Genomic DNA, 21,124 nt, shown 5'->3' with positions numbered 1-21,124 from the left:
CGGGAGAATGGGGATTTTTTTCCTGCCAGACGGGAGCTCTTACGAATGGAAAAGGTGCTCTCCGTGACGATGGCTTCCTCTGGTTCGGATATATGCTGCTGAGAATCCATGGAGTTGTCAACCACCCATGGATCTTCGTCGAAGATGGGATTTGACATGACGAGCAGCAGTGTAAGTAACCACAAATGCACTGACAGCCGAGTCGTTTGCATGAGTAAAGTATAGCAAGAGCTTGCAGAGGAAGCAGCACCAGTAGGCAGGCTAGAGCAGCTTAAATAAGGCGCCACTTTGAGTGTACGGCCAATGGTGTGCTAGGGGCGGATTATGGCTGTCAGCTGACGTGCAGAGATGACAGCCGGCTTGACGTCCGTACCCTGCCTGAACTAACGCTACGTTCCATGTGGTCAACAAGAATCAAATTGCACTTTGCAAAACATGCGGGTGGACCATTTCACATCCCACATTGTTCGATATTGAAGTAAAAAGCCCATTGTAACGTATTTTACAACTTAAATGTCTTGGGACTTAAGTGCAAAGACTTAAAGCAGCTCAGAGTAACATTTAAATATCTTTTAAACAGCCTCATGTTTCCTCTCATAATCATAAATTACCTTTAACAGCAAACGAGACCATCAGTGCAAAGAAAGACGTTTTTATAAAGTTTTTATTACTGCGTTTGGTCTGGTCGCACACCCAGTCCGATTTTCGGTTCGCACGTGCAGGCTCTTTGGTCACATATCCGTATTGGTCGCAGATTTCAGTGTGGTGCAGCAACGCGAATTGAGAAGCCTATCCCTCCAGGTGAGAGAAGGGGAGCGGGAGCCTTGTTTGAGACAGTTTTTTGTCGTCATAATGACTGATAACGGGGCTGAACCATCAAAGAAAAAAAAGAGAATGCAATGAAGAACAGCTAAAAGGGAGAGTGATATAGGCTACGGGCGGGACGAGGGCGTTGCCAAGCAACGTGTATACAATTTCACGAGAGCGAACTAGACTGCAGTGTTTACTCCTAAATGAATGAGCGGTTGGTAGTAACAAAAAGTTTGCTTCACCATCATCAGATAATCATTATCTGAAATAGTCATTAACAACACAAACACATTACCTCATCGTGATCCATACTAACTGCCGTCTCTCGTTCATTCGCTTTCTGTGAGGACACGTAATCTTTCAGCTCCGTGAGAGAGAGTAGTTAGGTGACACTGCTGCATCAACTCATTGCAATCAGGTGTGTGTAGCACTGACTGGCATTAGTTGATGCAGTGTCAAAACCACTCTCACGGAGCCGAAAAGAGTCCTCACACTTTCAACACACGGACATGCACTATATTGCGCCCTTCTCAGTTCACACTCGCACGCCTGGCACAAGCTAGAAAACAGCTTTGCGACAGCGGGCGACGTAAAAATACTACCGCTTTTGTCCAAAGGGGCCGCCAACGTGCAATGTTACTCGTAGTGGCTTTAAGTTGGTCTTCACTACTGGTGAATGCAGTATGACACTGATAAAACACATGAATATTCAGTCTATGTGATGTTTTGAATCTGCTAGAGATCTGGATTTACCATCTGTAAGTAACAGAGTGTGTAAGCAGCCATTGATTTCATTAACGTCACTGCCCCAAGGTCCTGCTGGCACGATGAATGCTACTTGGCGAGAAGAAATTTCACTCTCATTCACACAATAAATATTCCCCTCTCCCTCTCTCTCTCTCCCTCTCTCACTCTCTCTCTCTCGCTCTCGCTCTCTCTCTCTCTTCTCATGGGATGAACTTGCTTTGAGGTTTTTCCAAAGTGTGAGTCACCACAGACAGCAAACAAAAAGTGGTTCTTTTACGTCATTGTGTGTACTAACGCTTGAACTCAAACAAGCTCACTTCCAAACAAAAGCAGATATGTTCAGCAGGCCACACACACACACACACACACACACACACACACACACACACACACACACAAAGCCAATGCTATGCACCGTTGCACCTATCTGTCCCGGTGTTCTATGTGGTAGGTGAGAACCACAACGGCTTCATTGTTTTTGTTCTGTGACCAAGTTAAGTAATGGTCTTTCATTTTTCATTCGTTTTGGGGTGACAGTACAAGACAATGTAATACAACAATTCAGTTCAACAAGTGCGTCAAATAATTCCAGGGAACAAACAGAAACAAACATTCCAAAAAGTTGTAGGAAGGAAAACAATTCTAAGAGGTGCAGATAAATAAAGTATACGTCTTGAGTCTTGAGTAGATTTAAGGATTATGAAAAGTGAGAAATTAACCCGTACAAAACAATCCATAGAAAAGTAGAAAGCACATAAAAACACAGACACACTGACATTCCAACAATGTTAAAAAAAAATTGTTCTTTTAAATTCTAATTGATGAACAGCTGTGAAACGTGATTGTTTTGTTAGGGGCTCAGTGACAGCAGAGTCACAGCAGAGTGTTGGCTGTGGATGTTGCTCTGTTTTACAGCCTGCTCTCTGGCGTGCTTTTGCCTTTGCTCACAGCAGGTCGCCCCGGGTCTGTTGGAGGAATCAAAGCCTCGGCCTCCCTTCATTATATAAGAGCACTGACGCTCGTTACTACCATTTCGCAATTTTTTTTTTAACTTCCACACCACACGTTGTCAAGTATCATCTACAGCTGACACATTGCTAACCCTCTGCTTTTCTTCTGCATTAGTAATAGTAGTAGCAGTGTCGTAACCCTAACAGCAGTGTTCATTTCTTCTCAATCAAAATCATGATGGAAAAAGGTGCCTGTAGTGTAGTGGTTAGAGAGTCCAACCCAAAGTCCTCGTAGCAGCAGACCCCTGTTCCAATCTGTCCCAGGTCATTATCTGCATGTTGTTCCACTCTCTGGCCCATTTCAACTCTATCCCTCCGCACTGTGGGGCGACTGTGGCTCAGGTGGTAGAGCGGGTCGGCTGATGATCAAAGGGTTGGAGGTTCGATCCCCGCCCTGCCACTTGTGTCATGGTTGTTGTGTCCTTGGGCAAGACACTTCACCCACCTTGCCTCGTGTGAATGTCGATAGTTAGCCTGCTATCGGTGTATGAATGTGTGTGTGAATGGTAACGTGGGAAAGGAAAACAGGTCTCCCTTGAAAAAGAGTCTCCGGTCTCAATGGGATTTACCTGTATAAATAAAGGTTAAAAAAAAAAAAAAAAAGAACTGTCAATAAAATGTTCGAAAAATCGCCCAAAAATAATCTTAAAAGAGAAATGAAAGAACAGACAAAATAATGTATTTCTTCATTAAAGCTTAGCTCAACCGCCATAAGGAATTATGTGTACATGCCAAAACACTGTCGTTGCATCATGAGGTAGGCCTTTGGTGATCATGCATGTTTTCTATACCTTCTGCTGTACCTCCAGGTTTTTTCTTAGCGGTAGAATCAACAACTGACACAGTTCTCGGGCGCATCTCGCATCTTGGGATCTGAGCTCCTGCACCAGTGTTCGGGGGGGTAGAGGGGGGGGGCGACCCCATTTTGTAAGCGCTGCCATACTGAGAAATACAGAGAGAGAGAGTTGTGTGGAGCTGATAGACTTAATCAACTTTGTGTCAACTTGTTTGGCAATGGCTTGACTGTAACCAAAATTCATTACTATGAAAAAGTTACGCACTATGGCTTTAGCTGACTGGCAATTAAAGTGTCCTCCGCCACCTAACGAGGTTAATTTAGCTGCTTAACCTGTTGCATTACAAACCATTATTTAGTAACATAATGTATTGTGTTAATTGTGTTCGAAAGAAGGTTTCCAAAGTTAGACTGAAGAAGTTTAGTGAATAAGTAAGTGAATCCAGCTACTGAATGATAAGTGAAGAGTACAGGTTGCTGCAACAATGCCAAGTTTGCAAGCCAACAGCCTGACTTTAGTAATGGCCAGAGTACATAACAGAGGAGTCAATCTGTTGTTACTAAAGAGAGAAAGAGAGAGAGAGAGAGTATCTGTGTGTGTGTGTGTGTGTGTGTGTGTGTGTGTGTGTGTGTGTGTGTGTGTGTGTGTGTGTGTGTGTGTGTGTGTGTGTGTGTGTGTGTGTGTGTGTGTGTGTGTGTGTGTGTGTGTGTGTGTGTGTGTGTGTGTGTGTGTGTGTGTGTGTGTGTGAAACAATTACAGTCTGGTATAAACAAGGCCTTTTGCGCTAACCTTGATCTAAAAAAACAAAACAATGTATCCGCTCTTAACTGGTGAGCACCAGGCCCCCAGGAATAGCGCCTGCTTCCGCAATCCAGTAGTGCTCAGTGGCCAAGCCTGGCATTGCAGTTTTGGCAGTTCCTGGGCCCAGAAGCAGATATCACTGTTCACTCCAATACAATTGGGGAAGAGGAATCTGTTTCTGAATTTTTTTAAGACATCAGTCAAAGGCTGTCTTAAGTATCTTATACCATGTACTACAAATTGAAAATTATGTATTTTTATATTTTTCAAACGCCACCTCAAGCGTTTTATTAGCAGGAGAAGGAAGGTGGGCAGCTGAAAAGAGGCGCAGTGAAACAGATGGGAGGAGGGATCTTCATTTTGAACTTGTTAACCACTATAACATCACAACAACGAAGTGTTATTTAAAGATCACATATAGAGAATCATCAGGAGGTAAGTAAATAATACTTCCGTGGTCGCTAAACAATGCGATTGTGCTCAGACAGTGCTCAAGAACATAGACTGTTTGAGAAGGAGAGAAAAAAGCGGACTTTTAGGTGTGAACACGACCTAAGACCAAACACTAAATCAAAATCAGGTGCCAAAATATATTATTAGTAAGCAGTAGGCCTATTAATAGCTGTGGTAGTAGCATTGGTAATAGCAGCAGTAATAAAGGCACTACAGAGTGAAAGGACAGGAAGCTGAGGGTGACGAGTGAGCAACATGAGCTGCGGTCTCTGCACCTGTGTGCTCCAGGCAGTTACCAACTGCTTGAGCCAGACTGAGATTTACAGTGACAGGGTGTAGGAAAGAAGTCACACATTAACAGCATGGCATGAGAGACATACGCTGGTTTCAGACACAAGGCTGGTGTGGAACATGCTTTCCCTTCAAACACAATGATCAAAGTGCTTTCGCTCTTGTCGACGGCCATCAGAATGATTAATAAAATATATTATATTTGACTCAACAATAATAATAAAACCAGCTGACTTATCCACTAGTCTGTTCTAGTAAGTTAGTCAAGGTATTGAACATGTTAAAATAATACAAACACAACAATAAAAACAAAAAAATGTACATCTTCAGAAGAGAAGCACACTAGAAAAGAAATCAAAGCTTGTGGGAAGAAGGGAAGCATGGAGTCAGCCCGTAGACGTGTGTGTGTGTGTGTGTGTGTGTGTGTGTGTGTGCGTGTTTCTCTATGGGCAGAGGAATCCTGATAAACTACGCTACACTTCTTCCTTTTCCAACACGTCAGTTGACCCCTGTCACACCGGCCAGCTGATCCAGACACTCTGAGTCTCTGTCCACACATGCACCAAGCAGTACAAGGCTCTTTGACCCTGACACTTGAACTAGCCACTTCAAAATGCAGAGTCAAGTCACCTGAAACTACTTGCACTATACAGGAGGTCAATTTGTAATGGGGAGTTATTTAGAGCCAATAGCCCTCAAGAAAATATGTCATACCCATCAACATCACTTTTCATGTAATTTAAAATCAATTTGGGATTAAGAGAAGTGATAATGCAAATATACAGTATTTATATATAGTGTGTGTGTGTGTGTGTGTGTGTGTGTGTGTGTGTGTGTGTGTGTGTGTGTGTGTGTGTGTGTGTGTGTGTGTGTGTGTGTGTGTGTGTGTGTGTGTGTGTGTGTGTGTGTGTGTGTGTGTGTGTGTGTGTGTGTGTGTGTGTGTGTGTGTGTGTGTGTGTGTGTGTGTGTGTGTGTGTGTGTGTGTGTGTAAATTAGTCCAAATAATCAGGACTGGTCTTCCCACTGTTTTACCCAGGACGCAATTACCTGTATCCAGATTATTCAGCAGGGTTAGAATGAGCAGTGACTGCCACCATGTGTGATCAGAGGAAAGAGCACCAGGAAATGTACAAATCTGAAAAATAAATTATGTAACCTAGTTGAAAAATCTGCTGTTTTGTTTTATTATATGCCGGCTTTAGGTTTTACTGTGTAAAAGTGAATGCACTTGTGAATTTGTTTATGCTGGTTAAATCTTTATGAGATATTGTAACAAGTATCATCTTTTTCCTACATTGACAACGTTTTGAAAGTCAACACATTTTGAGTGTACTTTCGTGAAACCTCTGATAAGCACAGTATTTCTTGTTACATTTTAATGAGTAAAAATGTATTGACTTACCCATGTGTTTGTCTGCTTACTCATAGAGTTGTGTTTATGGTGTATGCTTAATAAGAGTTAATAGTGCTGACAGTCTTCTGAAGATTAAGCCATTATCTAAAGGTGCTGCGTCTCATTTTGACAACATCTTGCAGAATTTGAACAGCCCATCATCAAAACTGGCAGAGCGAATTGTGTATAGAAATCACTGACTAAATGTGGGCAACCTGTATTAAAAATATTCACAATAGTTCTATTAACACCAGGGATGCTTTGATTGAATTTAAAGTGGTCCAACTATTGCACTTCCCCCCACTAGATTACACAACATATTTGAAGGCTCTTCACCCCTCTGTGTAAAGTGCACAATATATCAAGGGACGCTGTCTCATCTATTCATACAATGTCAGAGATTGCAAACTTTTTGGGGTCATCTATTTAGAGCCAGAACTTCCAAAACACTGCATTTTGGGCTTGTATGAAAATGAGTATACTTGAGCAACAGTGTTGGCACACACTGGAGTTCCACTCATCCATCATACTGTAAACTTCAGTAGGATTATGCAATATGTGCCTTTAACCGCGTAGACAACCAACAGCAGTGGATCAACAGATGTCCCATCTCACCCACAGGCATGCACACAGACAGGCATACTGGATGTCTGCTATATCCTGCCAGGGATTGCCTCGTGACAGCTGTTTCTAGAGAGGGTTTGACAATGTATAAATGACACCTAAAGTCCTACCCCACTTAAAAATACAAAATGCTTTGAAAGCAGATATTTTCAATTACAAAAATAAGTTAAAGGTTCAGTAAGCGGAATGGTCAGTTTAGCTAACTTCCTGTCACTGACTGCAGTTAGCAGTCCCCTCCCTCGTCCCCACGTCACCACGTTAATGCACTGCGGTCTTCAAGCAGCGAGTTATCTAGCATCATCTCAGATAAGTAAGTGTAATTAAACATGATAAAAACCATCAAAACAGACATTGGAAAGGATTTTTACCTGCTCCGCCAATGTAGGCGCACACACATTCACCCGTCTGTCGCTCTGCACGTGCACCGGCAGTGAGACGGGTGCCGGTTTGTAGCGTTCTCTCTTCTGATTGGTTATCAGTTTCGGGATCCCCGAAAAGTTTATTTGCCGATTACATGCAAGCAGCCGACTGAGAAATCGGCTGTATGAAACGCGCACATTATGAAAGTGATCACTATGAATAAACAGCGATTTAACACTAATTAACATAAATAAACCGCTTACTTCACCAATTTTAATATAAGTGTTAAATCGCTCTTTATTTATACAGGGATCACTTTCATAATGTGTGCGTTTCATAAAGCCAATTTCTCAGTCAGCTGCTCTGCATGTAATCGGCTAATAAACTTTTCGGGGGATCCCGAAATTGATATCCAATCACAAGAGAGAACGCTACAAACCGACACCCGTTTTCACTCATGGTCTCACTGCCGGGCAGAGCCGGCCCGAGGCATAAGCGAACTAAGCGGTCGCTTAGGGCCCCCGACCGCCAGGGGGGCCCCCTCAAAAAAAAAAATATATATATATATATATATATATATATATATATATATATTTTAGTTTGTGTGTTTGATATTAACATCATATTATGCAAATGTGAGTTATCATACAAAAAAAATAATAAAATGTTTTGGTCTAGATAATTAAAAGCCTAAAAATGTAATCAGTTCATCTGGAAAGTAATCCGAAATTATCTGATCATGTCACGTTCACATCCATGCACAGTGTGTATTGAGTTTATTTAAAAACAATTGGAAATGGGGCTGCCCTCAGTTGCCCATGCACTGTGTATAGTCTATAGCCTATTTCAGCCTTGTCTGTGGAAAAAAAGATACAGTAGCTGGACAACAGAGTTCTGCAAATGAGCTCCAAGCCCAACCTAGAGGACCCTCCATAATATTTTATTTTATATTAATATGTTTATGGAAAATCCATGTGTCCTTCTTCAATAGCTTCTAATTCATCTGACCCAGTGTCTCCAAATTATTTGTTCACACAAAATTTCTCAGATTTAGCCTCTTAATTTTCCTCTCAAAGTGCACCAGATTCATGCATTTCACTTTAAAAAGGTAAAAAAAAGTCTCCCGGGGGGGCATAACCCCGGACCCCCCTAGGAGGGTCTGAATCTCGGGCTGTCTAAATTCACACTTGTGGATCTGAGATGATGCTATACTATCTGTAGATAACTCGCTGCTTGAAGACCGCAGTGCATTATGTGGTGACGTAGGGGCGAGCGAGGGGACTGCTAACTGCAGTAACTGACAGGAAGTTAGCTAAAATAACCATTCAGCTTACAGCACCTTTAAACAAACTGAAGTTTATATTGAGAACAATAATTGTATTACCTATGTAGGGTTGTATGTAACCCGCTTTCCCCCATTTTTTTACCTTCCAATCAACCAACTCCTCACTACCACAAGGTGGCGCCTGTCCACCTACCAATGGCCCTTCCTCTACCTCATTTGCTCTTTGTAGCCTTGTGCAAATTAACCTAAATCTTTGAGATACCCCTAACGAAAAATAGAACAAAAACAAAACATTGTTTTTCCTCATCCTTATGGTCTCCCATGCCTGAAATACATGATATTTGTAAAAAAATATTATATTTTACTACTAAAACTAAAAAAGGACCTAGAGGATTTAGTCAATTAACTAGCTCAGGGGTGACCACATATTTTCAGCTTGTGAGCTACTTTTTAAATTACCAAGTGTAAAAATGCTAAACATTAATTTATTTAAACATATATTGATCATTCTTTATATGTACAATATAACTTTTACATGCATAACTGCATGAACCCATGTTGACGAGATAGGCTACTGTCTCATTTAGACAAGGAGGAGCGATGCACAACACTGCTGCTTAGAGGGCTCTACATTCGCCAAATGCGGGTAAATATCATAAATATTATATAAAAGTAAAAACTCTTAGGCAGCAATTGAGTAGGAGGTCCCTAATGTGGACAAAAGTCACATTGCTGTTTCCACTACCATTTGAATGTTGTCACATCGGACACAAGCAACGTAAACCACCTCCGAATGTGGTTTTTGTGATCAGATCTCCATGCGTCTTGAGAGTGTTTTCACCTGTAGTTAGAGCTGTATTCATGTGATCAGTTCACAAAAACCACATGTTAAAGACAAGTGGAAACGGGGTCAAGGTGAGAATCACTTAGATCAGACTTGGCCAAGGGGATTATTTAAGGCCACTTGAATCCCAATTCACATGTGGGAAAAAAAGAGGCTACACTTATGTTGATGTTGAAATTAACTGCCCCCAGTAATCTGGATTAAATGTGAAGTTGGCATTTTAGTGTAGTGCTCGGGGATAGCTGGGTCCGGGCCCTATGAAAATAAGCCCCTCCCACAGCCCAGCCACAGCCCATTGATACCAGTATCCGTAGAGGCCCCTGGACTTGAGCTCAATGTCAGCTTTTTATACCCTTTTTAAGTTTAGTAGAAATAAGTTAGGCTAACTGGGCAACTCGCTAGCTTGCGGGAATTTTGCAGTTACTGCCGCTGTTTAATAACTTGCATGTGTGCTGACCCGTGTGTCCGAAAAGATCAGACGTTAGATTGGTTGTCCTGTATGTCAATCAAGTGACAAATGTCATAGTGATGGATGATAGGCTGATGTCTATTTTTGTTTAATGCCATGCAATTTATTTATTTATTTTTATTCCATGAGCTTTGTGTGTGCACATTTATTTATATGTTTTTGTAATTTACCCACTGTATGATATAGCCTACCAATCAAAAATACTTCTCATCAAAATACATTAAAGTACAACAATACATGGCAAATTTACATAAGTACTCTTCTTTTATTTCCCCCTATACAACGTCTCATAAAACAAACAAAAAAGGTATCATTGGGGGACCCTACAAACACAAGTTTTAAGTAAGAAGATTGCCTTATTTGATACACAAACACTAACATTGGGTAAAATCAAACCGAAAAATAATGTAAAATATTTTACTGCTTATGACTAGAGTTGGGTGAAAATCATGCATATATGTGGAAAAAAAACAGGGATGGAAGCAGGGAAACAAGCCTACTTTCGATGATGTCACTGGGCAGACTAAAACATACCCAAGGACCCACGCAACTCAGACAGCAGCAACACAATGAAAATCATGTGAACACAATTGCGCTGGTGAAAATCACACGTTAATGTTTTAGGGTTTTAAGCAGAATAGCTAGATGATTACACTTAATAACAAACGGCCAAGGCACTTGATAGCGATGTAATGCTTTTTATTTGATACTTGTTCATGCTGAATATATGATGATTCCAGTATGCAGGCCCATCTGAAGATATCCGTATGTAGGCGCCTGCAAAAGATAGATAAAAGATTGACTTAGTGGATTGGTGGTGTATCTGGGGTATGATTAAAAGCATATCACAGTCAATGTACAATCACTAAAAACTGAATACCTTTGGATTAAAAAAAGGTCAGCAATTCTGGAGAATGTCTTTCAAAATCACTATCACTATTTGTCAAAATCAGTGAACATCTCTTTATGATCTGCAGGTAGTGGATTGTAAGGACCACCTGTCCGTACTGTGTGTGTGTGTGTGTGTGTGTGTTGAAAATAAATCTGGTGTTAATAGACAGCCTAGGCTCTCTAAAATGGTATGCAGACAAAGAGTAAACAAAGGGGGCCAACCGTAGCTATCAACATGCGAGTGTACAGATCATTGGATGTGTACATCATAGTATGTATGGTTTTAACACTGGATATTTTCAGCACACAGATCTTCACTGATTTTGACAAAGTGATTTTTACAACAAGCGTTCTCCAGAATCGCTGACTCCACCTGTAATAAAGCCAAGTTGTATGTTTTTTTTTTGTATTACTGGAAGATCTATTTGTGCAGTAACATGGCTATACAGTATATCTGCATCCCCCCTAGCCCAACACAGTATACCACATCTTGTTTTCCTTTCCACATTTTGACCACAGACTTCCATCGGCTGGATGAAACTGTGCTCACTGGCCTTCAAGATACTTACAAATGTACATTTGTATGTCGCATCCAGGTACTTGTAAGTGCCTTTGCAGGGATCTCCTAACAAAGTTTTGCTGGCTTTGACTTCACAGGATGTTTTCCCATTGCAGTGCCTAGAGGTAGAAGGACATGAGTTAATACAGGCTTGAATGTGTTCAGGGGTACATCAAATCTGAGAGTTGATTACACAATGACTTTTATTCGCACAGCCTTAAAACTGAGCTGCGAGTTGACAAAACGTGGGCAACTGTACTTTAAAAATGCATGGGCAGGGTCTACGCAGTCATTTTTTCTGACGTTACGAGCAGCCACTCCAACGGCACATGTGGTCCTGTCCAAGCGTCCATAATTGGCTCGGATGATAGATATAACCTTGTCGTTCTCTGGCAACAAAAAAATAAGGTAATGAGAAGCTGGCTATATGCTAGGAGTGCTCATGCTGAAGTGCCATCAAAATATACATGCATGTTTATACACCCAGCATATAGAGATTTTATTAAAAAAAAAAAAATGATCTTACCACAATGCAGGTTTGCAAAAGAGTCCTCACACGCCACAACTCGAACTGTGAAAATAAAAACAGATCACATGAAACCTGCATTTCTTAACATCCGGTTCACGACAGTGCTAAGGCAAGGAATCTCTCATCAATGTGACAGGTCAAGTGTGTCTATATTTCCTGTCTATTTGACAACCAACGAGCAAAACATAATTGTGATTGACTGTCAACATATCCAGGTACACTCTCCACTACACCCCATAGTATCACTAGCTCCCACTGCAGAAATCCCACTGCGGAATACACTGACCACTCAAAAATTCCTGTCATAATCACTCACTGTGAGGAAACGGTAGATTTCAGCCCTGTGAGTCCACGGAATATTTCGCCTCCGTGAGAATGGTGACTGATTTCCTCACTGCAATCAGGTGTGTGTGCACTGATTGGCTGATTGAACCCAGGTGTGAAGAGATTATATATGCCCTGAGACCCCAGTGCTCTGTGCTGCTCATTGTCTCACCTTAAGAGGTAGTGAGAGGTTGTATCCTAGTGCCCTCTGAGTTTAAGAGAAAATAATTGTTTAAGTGTTTGTCTGTCCGTTCAGCTGCTTGGCAGTGATGGTTTTGTTCTCACTTTAGTTTGGTATTTTAAAGTAGCCTGTGTGGCCTTTTGCTTTCTCCCCCTCCCCTTCTTCGCTTTAGCGATTCAGTGGTTATCCCTCTGGGGATAACTTTTAGAAACCCCTTGGTCCGTACCTGTGTCCCAAACCCCTCCCCTCCCCTCCCCTCCCCCCAGTCCTCACAGAATGAGCAGCCCAATGCAGGGCACAGCGGACCCCACTAGTGCTGCTAGTGACAGCTTAGAGGTCCATAGGCAGGCAATCTGAGTTTAGTATCCCTTGTGAAAGACCTACCCTGCCTGAAGGGTCCCTTAACAATGATGATCAGGAACCCATGCAAATAGGACACACACGGCTTACTTCCGTGGAAAGACGGAGGCGTATGAGCAGTGGCGTGTGTCTATACTGTGGGAGTGTGGGTCACTTCATTCGCCAGTGCCCCTCAACGCAGAAACACAATAAGCAGGGAATCAGGGTAGGCGTGTCAGACCTTGGGGAAGTCTTGCAGAGTCTTAATAATTCCCCTCCCGTGGCCAGTAGTCACACCCCTTTGTCCTTTGAGTTATTTTGGGATGGACACTGGCGCACCTTCTCGGCATTTGTTGATTCAGGAGCAGCAGGTAGTTTTATGGACTCAACCCTGGCCCGAAAGCTCAATTTACCCATTTATGATCTTCCTTGTCCACTCGCAATTACTGCAGTGGATGGGCAACCATTGGGTAGGGGTAGGGTTGAGAAGGTCACCTGCCCGATTTTCATTCGCATCGGCAATCACACGGAAGAGATTAAGTTTTTTCTTATTGATACACCTCAGTTACCCCTCATTCTGGGACACCCATGGCTCAAGGAACACAACCCTCACATCAATTAGAGGACTGGGAGGGTGATGAGCTGGGGTCCAAACTGTGCATCTCACATGATGGAATCAGACTCTGTTCAACTCCAACCTTTTGAATGTGAGCCCCCTCCTGCCACAAGTGCCGCAGTCTCAAAATCTCACAGTTCAGTAGGTCAACTTAGTGAAGTCATTAGTAAACATAAGGGCTGTCCACGTTCGAAAAATCAGAGGCTAAATGCCTTATCTCTACGATTCCAGTGTTCAGATAGAGACAGTTCTCCAGAGCCCATTGTGCCCCTTACCCGCATACATGCCCCACTGACCGGGGAGATTGACACAGTGGTTCAGGGGGCTCAATAGCAGGAGCCTGACCCAGGAGGGGGGCCCCAAGGCTGTCGGTATGTTCCGGCACGAGTGCGATCACAAGTGCTTAGGTGGGGCCACTCCACACACCTCACAAATCACCCTGGTGTTCGTCGCACTATTGGTTTTCTCAAAAAGAGATTCTGGTGGCCCCGGATGGGGAGAGATGTGAGCGAGTTTGTGGCAGCTTGCAAAATTTGCGCCCGAAAACAAGACGTCGCAACAGCATTGCCGCCCAGCCCCAAACTATCGGGTGGGTCAGAGGGTGTGGCTCTCCACAAGGGATCTCCCACTGCGGGTAGAGTCTCGCCAATTGACGCCACGTTTCATTGGTCCCTTCAGGATCATTCGAAGGATAAACCCTGTCACTGTTAGCCTCTTGCTTCCCCGGTCCATGAGGATTCACCCCGTGTTTCATGTTTCCCGCCTCCAGCCAGTCTGTTCCGATCCACTAGCCCCTCCATGGAGGCCTCTGGAGAGACTACATTAAACGAACCAATGGAGTAAATTCCACAAATCTAAGATCCCTTTACATGCACAACACAATAGCTACTAAAAAACAACAACCCAAAAAGACCACACCAGTAGCTCTGAATATGGCCCTTTTTAAATGTGAGATAACTTTTCTTATTAATGACTTGATTTTAGACAATAGTATTGACTGTATGTTTTTAACTGAGACATGGCTTAGCACGGATGGACCTGCCACTCTCATTGAAACCACACCACCAAATTTCAATTTTGCATACTCCTCCAGGACAGATAAAAAAGGAGGGGGTACAGCAACCATACTCAGAACATCCATTGGTTTTAAACACATCACATTTGACACATACACATATTTTTGAGTACCATTCTATTGTTTTTAGCAGTCCTTCTATACTGTGTATGTGTGTTTACAGACCACCAAAACGATGCCCTTCTTTGTATTCAGATTTTTCTGAACTACTGTCAATCATCCACACTAACTATGACATAATTATTATGTTAGGTGATTTTAACTTGCATGTAGATAATCAATCAGACATTTTAGCTTTAGATTTTTTAAATTTACTGAACTGTATGAATTTTACTCAACATGTCACACAGCCTACACACAACAGAGGCCACACATTAGACATAGTAATAACACATGGTCTGACTGCACAGATATCCTCAGTTGTTGATGTAGGCATCTCAGATCATTTTTGTATCTTTTTTACTGTCAATGGTTTTAAAAAACTGGATATACCAGAACGAACTGTGAGGAAACGCTATCTTACTACTGAAGTGGCTGCACATTTTAATGAGCTTTTAAATGACACTCCTGTAGTTGTTTTACCCTCTTCTTGTGATTTTATTGTAGATAGTTTTAACAGTAAACTTAGAGCAACTCTTGATGCAGTAGCTCCACTAAAGCTGAAAAAGGTCACAGCTAACCTAACGGCACCCTGGAGAAACCAACACACCAAGCAACTCAAGAAAAACTGTCGGAAAGCAGAAAGAAAATGGAGAAAAAATAAACTAATAATCCATTACCAAATTTTCCGTGAACAACTCACTATTTACAATAAAGCCATGAAACAAGCCAGACAAACATACTTCTCAAAATTGATCACTGATAACCGGAACAACCCCAAAATCTTATTTACAACCATTGATCATTTAATTAACCCTGTTTTTTATTAAGACGGAAAGTATGTCAACCAAAAAAGAATGTGAAGAGTTTGCAGCTCACTTCAGTAGCAAAATAGAAACGATTAGATCCAATTTATGTCAGACTACCCATGTGAATTTTAATCACAAGGAATCTTTGTTTTTACATGAGGAAACACTAGAGACGTTTGTCCTGGTTGATGCTGAGATGCTGGGGAAAGTTGGTTCACAATTAAAAACAGCAACCTGCCTTTTAGACCCTATTCCCACATCCTTTTTTACATTTTTAGAAAAGGATGTTCTTAATATTATAAACTACTCTCTTCAGATGGGCATTTTCCCCACAGCTTTAAAGACTGCCATGGTCAAGCCTCTTCTGAAGAGAATACATTTAGACCCCTCACTTCCCAGTAACTACAGACCAGTATCCAATCTGACATTTTTAAGCAACATTTTAGAGAAGCTTGTTTTTAATCAGTTAAATTATTTAATGAACTCGCACAACAATTTTGAAAAGTACCAGTCTGGCTTTTGAGCCAGGCACAGCACAGAGACGGCTCTGATCAAGGTGCTCAACGACCTCAGGTGCAATTTAGATAATAAAAAACTTTCTGTGCTGGTATTGCTGGATCTTACTGCTGCATTTGACACAGTGGACCACTCAATTCTTTTAGACAGACTTTACAAGCAGATTGGTGTCTCTGGTACTGTTTTTAACTGGTTTAGATCCTATCTTAATGACAGAAAATGTTATGTTACCTTGGAGGAATGCTCATCAAATAAGTACACAATGGACTGTGGCGTTCCTCAAGGTTCGATTTTAGGCCCAACTCTTTTTAATATCTACATGTTGCCACTTGGAGATGTCATCAGGAGGCATGGCATACATTTCCTTAGTTATGCTGATGATACTCAACTGTACATTGCCGTGTCCCCTGATGACCCAGAGCCAATCGATGCTCTTTTTAATTGTATTTTAGATATCAAGTCATGGATGGCAGAGAACTTTCTACAGCTCAACCAGGACAAAACTGTGGTTTTAATTATTGGTCCTGTAGCACAGAGAGAAAAAATGAACGCCAAACTTCAAACCCTGGCACTTAAACCCAGCCAACAAGTTAAAAACCTGGGTGTTATTTTTGATTCGGATCTTAGCTTTGACCAACACATAAGAAACATCACAAAAACAGCTTTTTATCATCTTAAGAACATTGCCAGAGTGCGCCCATTTCTCTCTCAAGCCAACACAGAGACATTAATGCATTCTTTTATTACCTGCAGAATGGACTATTGTAATGCCCTACTTTCTGGTCTTCCCAAGAAAAGTATTGCTAAACTACAATTACTCCAAAACTCAGCTGCACGGTTGCTAACGAGGACCAGAAAGAGGGGCACACATTACTCCCATTTTAAAGTCTCTGCATTGGCTACCTGTGTCCTTCAGAATTGATTTTAAGATCCTTTTATTGGTTTATAAAGCTCTTAATGGTCTTAGTCCTAGTTATTCATCAGATGTGCTTTTATCATATGAACCCTCTCGAACCCTCAGGTCTTCTGGCAGTGGTCTTTTAATTATTCCAAAAGTTCACGCAACAACTCACGGAGAGGCATCCTTCTCTTACTACGCCCCACGTCTGTGGAACACCCTGCCTGATAACCTGAGGGCCGCAGAGAGTGTTGATATTTTTAAGGGCAAACTAAAAACTTACATTTTTAGTCAGGCTTTTTAATTAAGCAACTTTTTATTCAGCTATTTCATTATTTATTTCATTATTTTATATCTTTTATAGCCTATTTTATTTATATATATATATAGGGGAAGGTGGGGTGATTTGTGCATTTTGGAAGATGCAAAACCCCTTGTTTCTAGAAAACCGTGGAAGAAATTGGAAATGTGACCACATATTTAAGAAGAGCCATCCATTTGACTCATCCTGTAAAGAAGGGAGACACAAGGAATAAGATATAAGCACATTTAAGCTCAAAAAACTGTGTTTTGCCTTTCAAAGTAAAATTTCCATGATCAAGGTTTTTTGATTATTGTGTCTGAACAATTATAGACACGTTTGAAAACATTTGACACATGTTTAGTGCTTTGGTATGCTACACTTTGAGTCTATACAGTTAGCACGATGTCAGCCCTAAACTGCTGCATCATGCCTATTATCCAAAATTCTGGGGATGGGGTGATTTGTGCGCAAGGGCCTGGGTGAGTTATAAGTAAGTAAGTAAGTAAAATGTATTTATAAAAGCACATTTATGACAGTTTGCACTGTCCAAAGTGCTGTACATAGTGCATTCAGTAGGTAAACAATGAAGGTACAATAACAATAACCAAAATAAAAGACGTAAAGCCCATACATCCACATAAACACAGATAGTAGTGCAGAGGTAAGATAGTTAATGGGGAGGAAACACCAGGGTGTACATATGGGTTTTGAGCCTTGATTTAAAGGCAGAAATGTAGGGGGAATCACATTTGTCAGGTGGCAGTTGGTTCCACAAGCACGGAGCAACTAGTGCAAAGTACATTTCTGAGAGTTGTGCCAGTGGCATGGCTGTATACGCTGGTCACCAAAAGAAAGTGATTGTCTACAGTAGCTCAGAAGAGAGTGACATCTCAATTCCACTTAACGACACCACTGATGAGAGTTCAGATGGCCAGAAAGATGATGATGGTGACTTTGTCATTGTGACACAATGACGCACAAATCACCCCACTACGTGGGGTGATTTGTGCGTCAAGACAACTTTTTTTCCGAAAGCTATATTTCTTAAACAGTTTATTCCAGATCCAAAGTTTTTATTGCCAGGGATGCACAACATCCTGAAATATATGTACATATTTGAGTTGGAGACATAACTGTCAAGGCCTCACTTTAAAATCACTTTGAGTAAAAAGTTGCACAAATCACCCCACCTTCCCCTATGTAGCCTGCTTTTATTTACTTTTTATAACAATTTTTATTAGTTATTTTATTTATTGATTATTATTATCACTAATTTTAATTTAATTTCTATCCTATGTAATTTTATTTATTTTTTATCTATCATTTTTATTTTTAATGTTTTTATTAATCGCTATAAAGAGCTCTTATTTATTTTATCTCTTTATTTTGAATTGTTTTAGTTTTACAGTCTAGTGTTTTCTCTCTGATGATGGCGTTTCCTCAGCGCAGTTTCCTTCCTGTTTTTAATGAATTTCTTATTTTGGGGTATGGATGGGTGGGAGGGGGAATGTTTTTGCATGTATGCATATCTCTGGGTGGGGGGTGGGGGGAGGAGTTGTATTAAGCACTTTGTGTTACATTTGATTGTATGAAAAGTGCTATATAAATAAAGTTTGATTGATAAATAGAAGCCTGTGAATGAAGCCACATCAGTGTTTACAGCGATGCTTTAGTTCCATGCAGACATGTGACCAACCTGCTGGGTGACAGAAGTGAGTTGACTCCAGATATTTATAGGTGCCACGGCAGGGATCAGGGTGTTGGAATTCCCTTACATTCACCTCACACAAAGTTTTTCCGTCACAGCTGCAGGGAAAAGACATGGAGCACAAAAAAAAACTGTAACATACTGCAGTGTTGTACAATCTTCCTTCAATCTTTTGAAAAATTCAATTTATAAAATTCAATTTCAATTTATTATTTATCTAAATGGCAGTTAGATTCAGAGCCAATCAGACGGACCGGGCTTTTTGGAAGGCAGGGCTTAAAGAGACAGGCTCTAAAATGAAGAGTTTCAGACAGAGGCTGAGAAGAGGAGATTCAGCAATGGCACTGTGAGAAATATAAAGTTGATTATTTTTGGTGGAAACTATACCAATTAAAACCGTTTCTAGTAGAAATCCAAATGACAAATTTTGACGCTGAAAATTAGTATATGTGACGTTTTTAATCATCTGACATCAAATGTCTAGTTTCTTGGCTGGCCTGGCATGGCGCACATTGGCTGTGATCAAAAGTGTTTCCAATGCATCCTGGGTGCAGTTCCCAATCCGTCCCCTTTCTTACACAGACTATTGGGAAATAACTTAAGGTGAGCCATGCCACTGCACTTAATTGAACATACTGTACGTGATCAGGCAAGCTACCCAAGAAACAGATAAATAAACACAAGCGTGTATACCTGGCTTTGAGCTGAGTCAGGGTACCAGAAGCCGTGCATTGTGTGTGGGAAATCTTCTTTTTTGGTCTTCCCTCACTACAGGTTGTTTTGTCTTGGCGGCCGTACACTGCTGTCTGAACCCCGATAACTAATCCAGCATCTGTTACACAGGAACGAGGTAGAAATCACAAGGAAGAAAATACACAGAATTGAAAAAATAAATGACAGGGTAAATGGTGGGCTTTTAAAAATAAAAATAGTCAAATTAAGTGTACATAGTTGCTAGATATAGGCAAAGGACGTAGGACTCGGGTTCCAACTAGAAAAGGGGATCAAGTTGAGAAGTGAAGCGACACATATTTATTATGTTAAAACACTACTATCATTGTTCACCATGTAAACCTACAATCATGACAAACATTCAAAACTTAATTTAAAACGTTCTGATGGAGAGAAAAATAACATTATACAACTCAACATGCTTTCTCAGGTTGGGATAATTCTTGAAGCAGATATGTAGTTTGTTTGCGGTAAATATATCTCAGTATTCAAGCAAATTGACTTTGTTACTGTCCACCACTGGTCTTTAAAAAAAAAGAAAAATGGAAAAAAAACAGCTCTTGAGTGCTGCCAAAATACATTTTAGCACTTTTGTGTACAGGGAGTTAGAGATAATTTAGCCATACCACACAGCAAGCGATGGACATTTCCGCCTCCACAGGTGGTAACTGTAAAGGTAGTTTCTGAGGGAACAAGTAAAAACAGATGAGGAAGTATTAGTTTAACACAAAGGCACATGTCAAGCAAAATTTATTTGAAGCATCCTCAAACCACACACACACACACACACACACACACACACACACACACACACACACACACACACACACACACACACACACACACACACACACACACAAATATATATTTACCTGCACTTAAAGCAAGGCAGGCTGCTGCAAACACTGAAAAGTAAAGTGGACCGTTAGAAAGCTATCCAAGTAAAAAAAAAAAAAAAAACATTTAATTCACTATCTTAAAGTTTAACAAAGTCATCACTTTATTATGCTACCAATGGTCATCATTATACTCACAGAGTGTTGTGCTGAGGCGCAGCATGGTTTAACAGGATGCAGTGGTGGGTGACCAGCGATACTGCCTGGTGGGAACAGACACACTGAGTATTTATTCATTTGGCTGAAGAGCAGTCCACGTCTAACTGTGCAAAACAACCATGAACATGATGCCAAGCGCTCCAATTGAAGGGCGAACTGATCATTTGCAAAAAATGAAAAACAATGTGACAATGCCGTGAGGACACATAGACACACACACAGGGAAGCGCAAGGACACCGGGTGATGAGACAACAACATCCACTATCAATAGCAGCTGCAGTTACTATTATGTCTGGTCACTTTAACTGTAGTATGTGTGTCAGAGCACAAGGCTGTCGCAGTCAAGTTTTTTTTGTTGCACTAAATAGTTTTACCTGATAGGTTTCGGGAGAAATGTCATTGGCGCGTGGGTCATGTTGACAGGCAAACTTTAACAGGGGGAGCCTAGTTTGCATCCTGTGTGTCCCGGTAAATCTCTGGTGTTGGCAATGAAAGCACTTTATTAAGAAAAAGAGTGGGGCTTTGCTTACATTTAGGAAAAGTTCATGTATTTTTTTCAATATTAAACCAATGGCAGAGTTTTCAATTGTTTTTCTCTGTTTTA

This window comes from Ammodytes marinus (assembly GCF_949987685.1).
Source record: "Ammodytes marinus genome assembly, chromosome: 7".
In the NCBI taxonomy this organism is placed as follows: domain Eukaryota; kingdom Metazoa; phylum Chordata; class Actinopteri; order Uranoscopiformes; family Ammodytidae; genus Ammodytes; species Ammodytes marinus.
Note: the sequence above shows the minus strand (reverse complement) of the source record.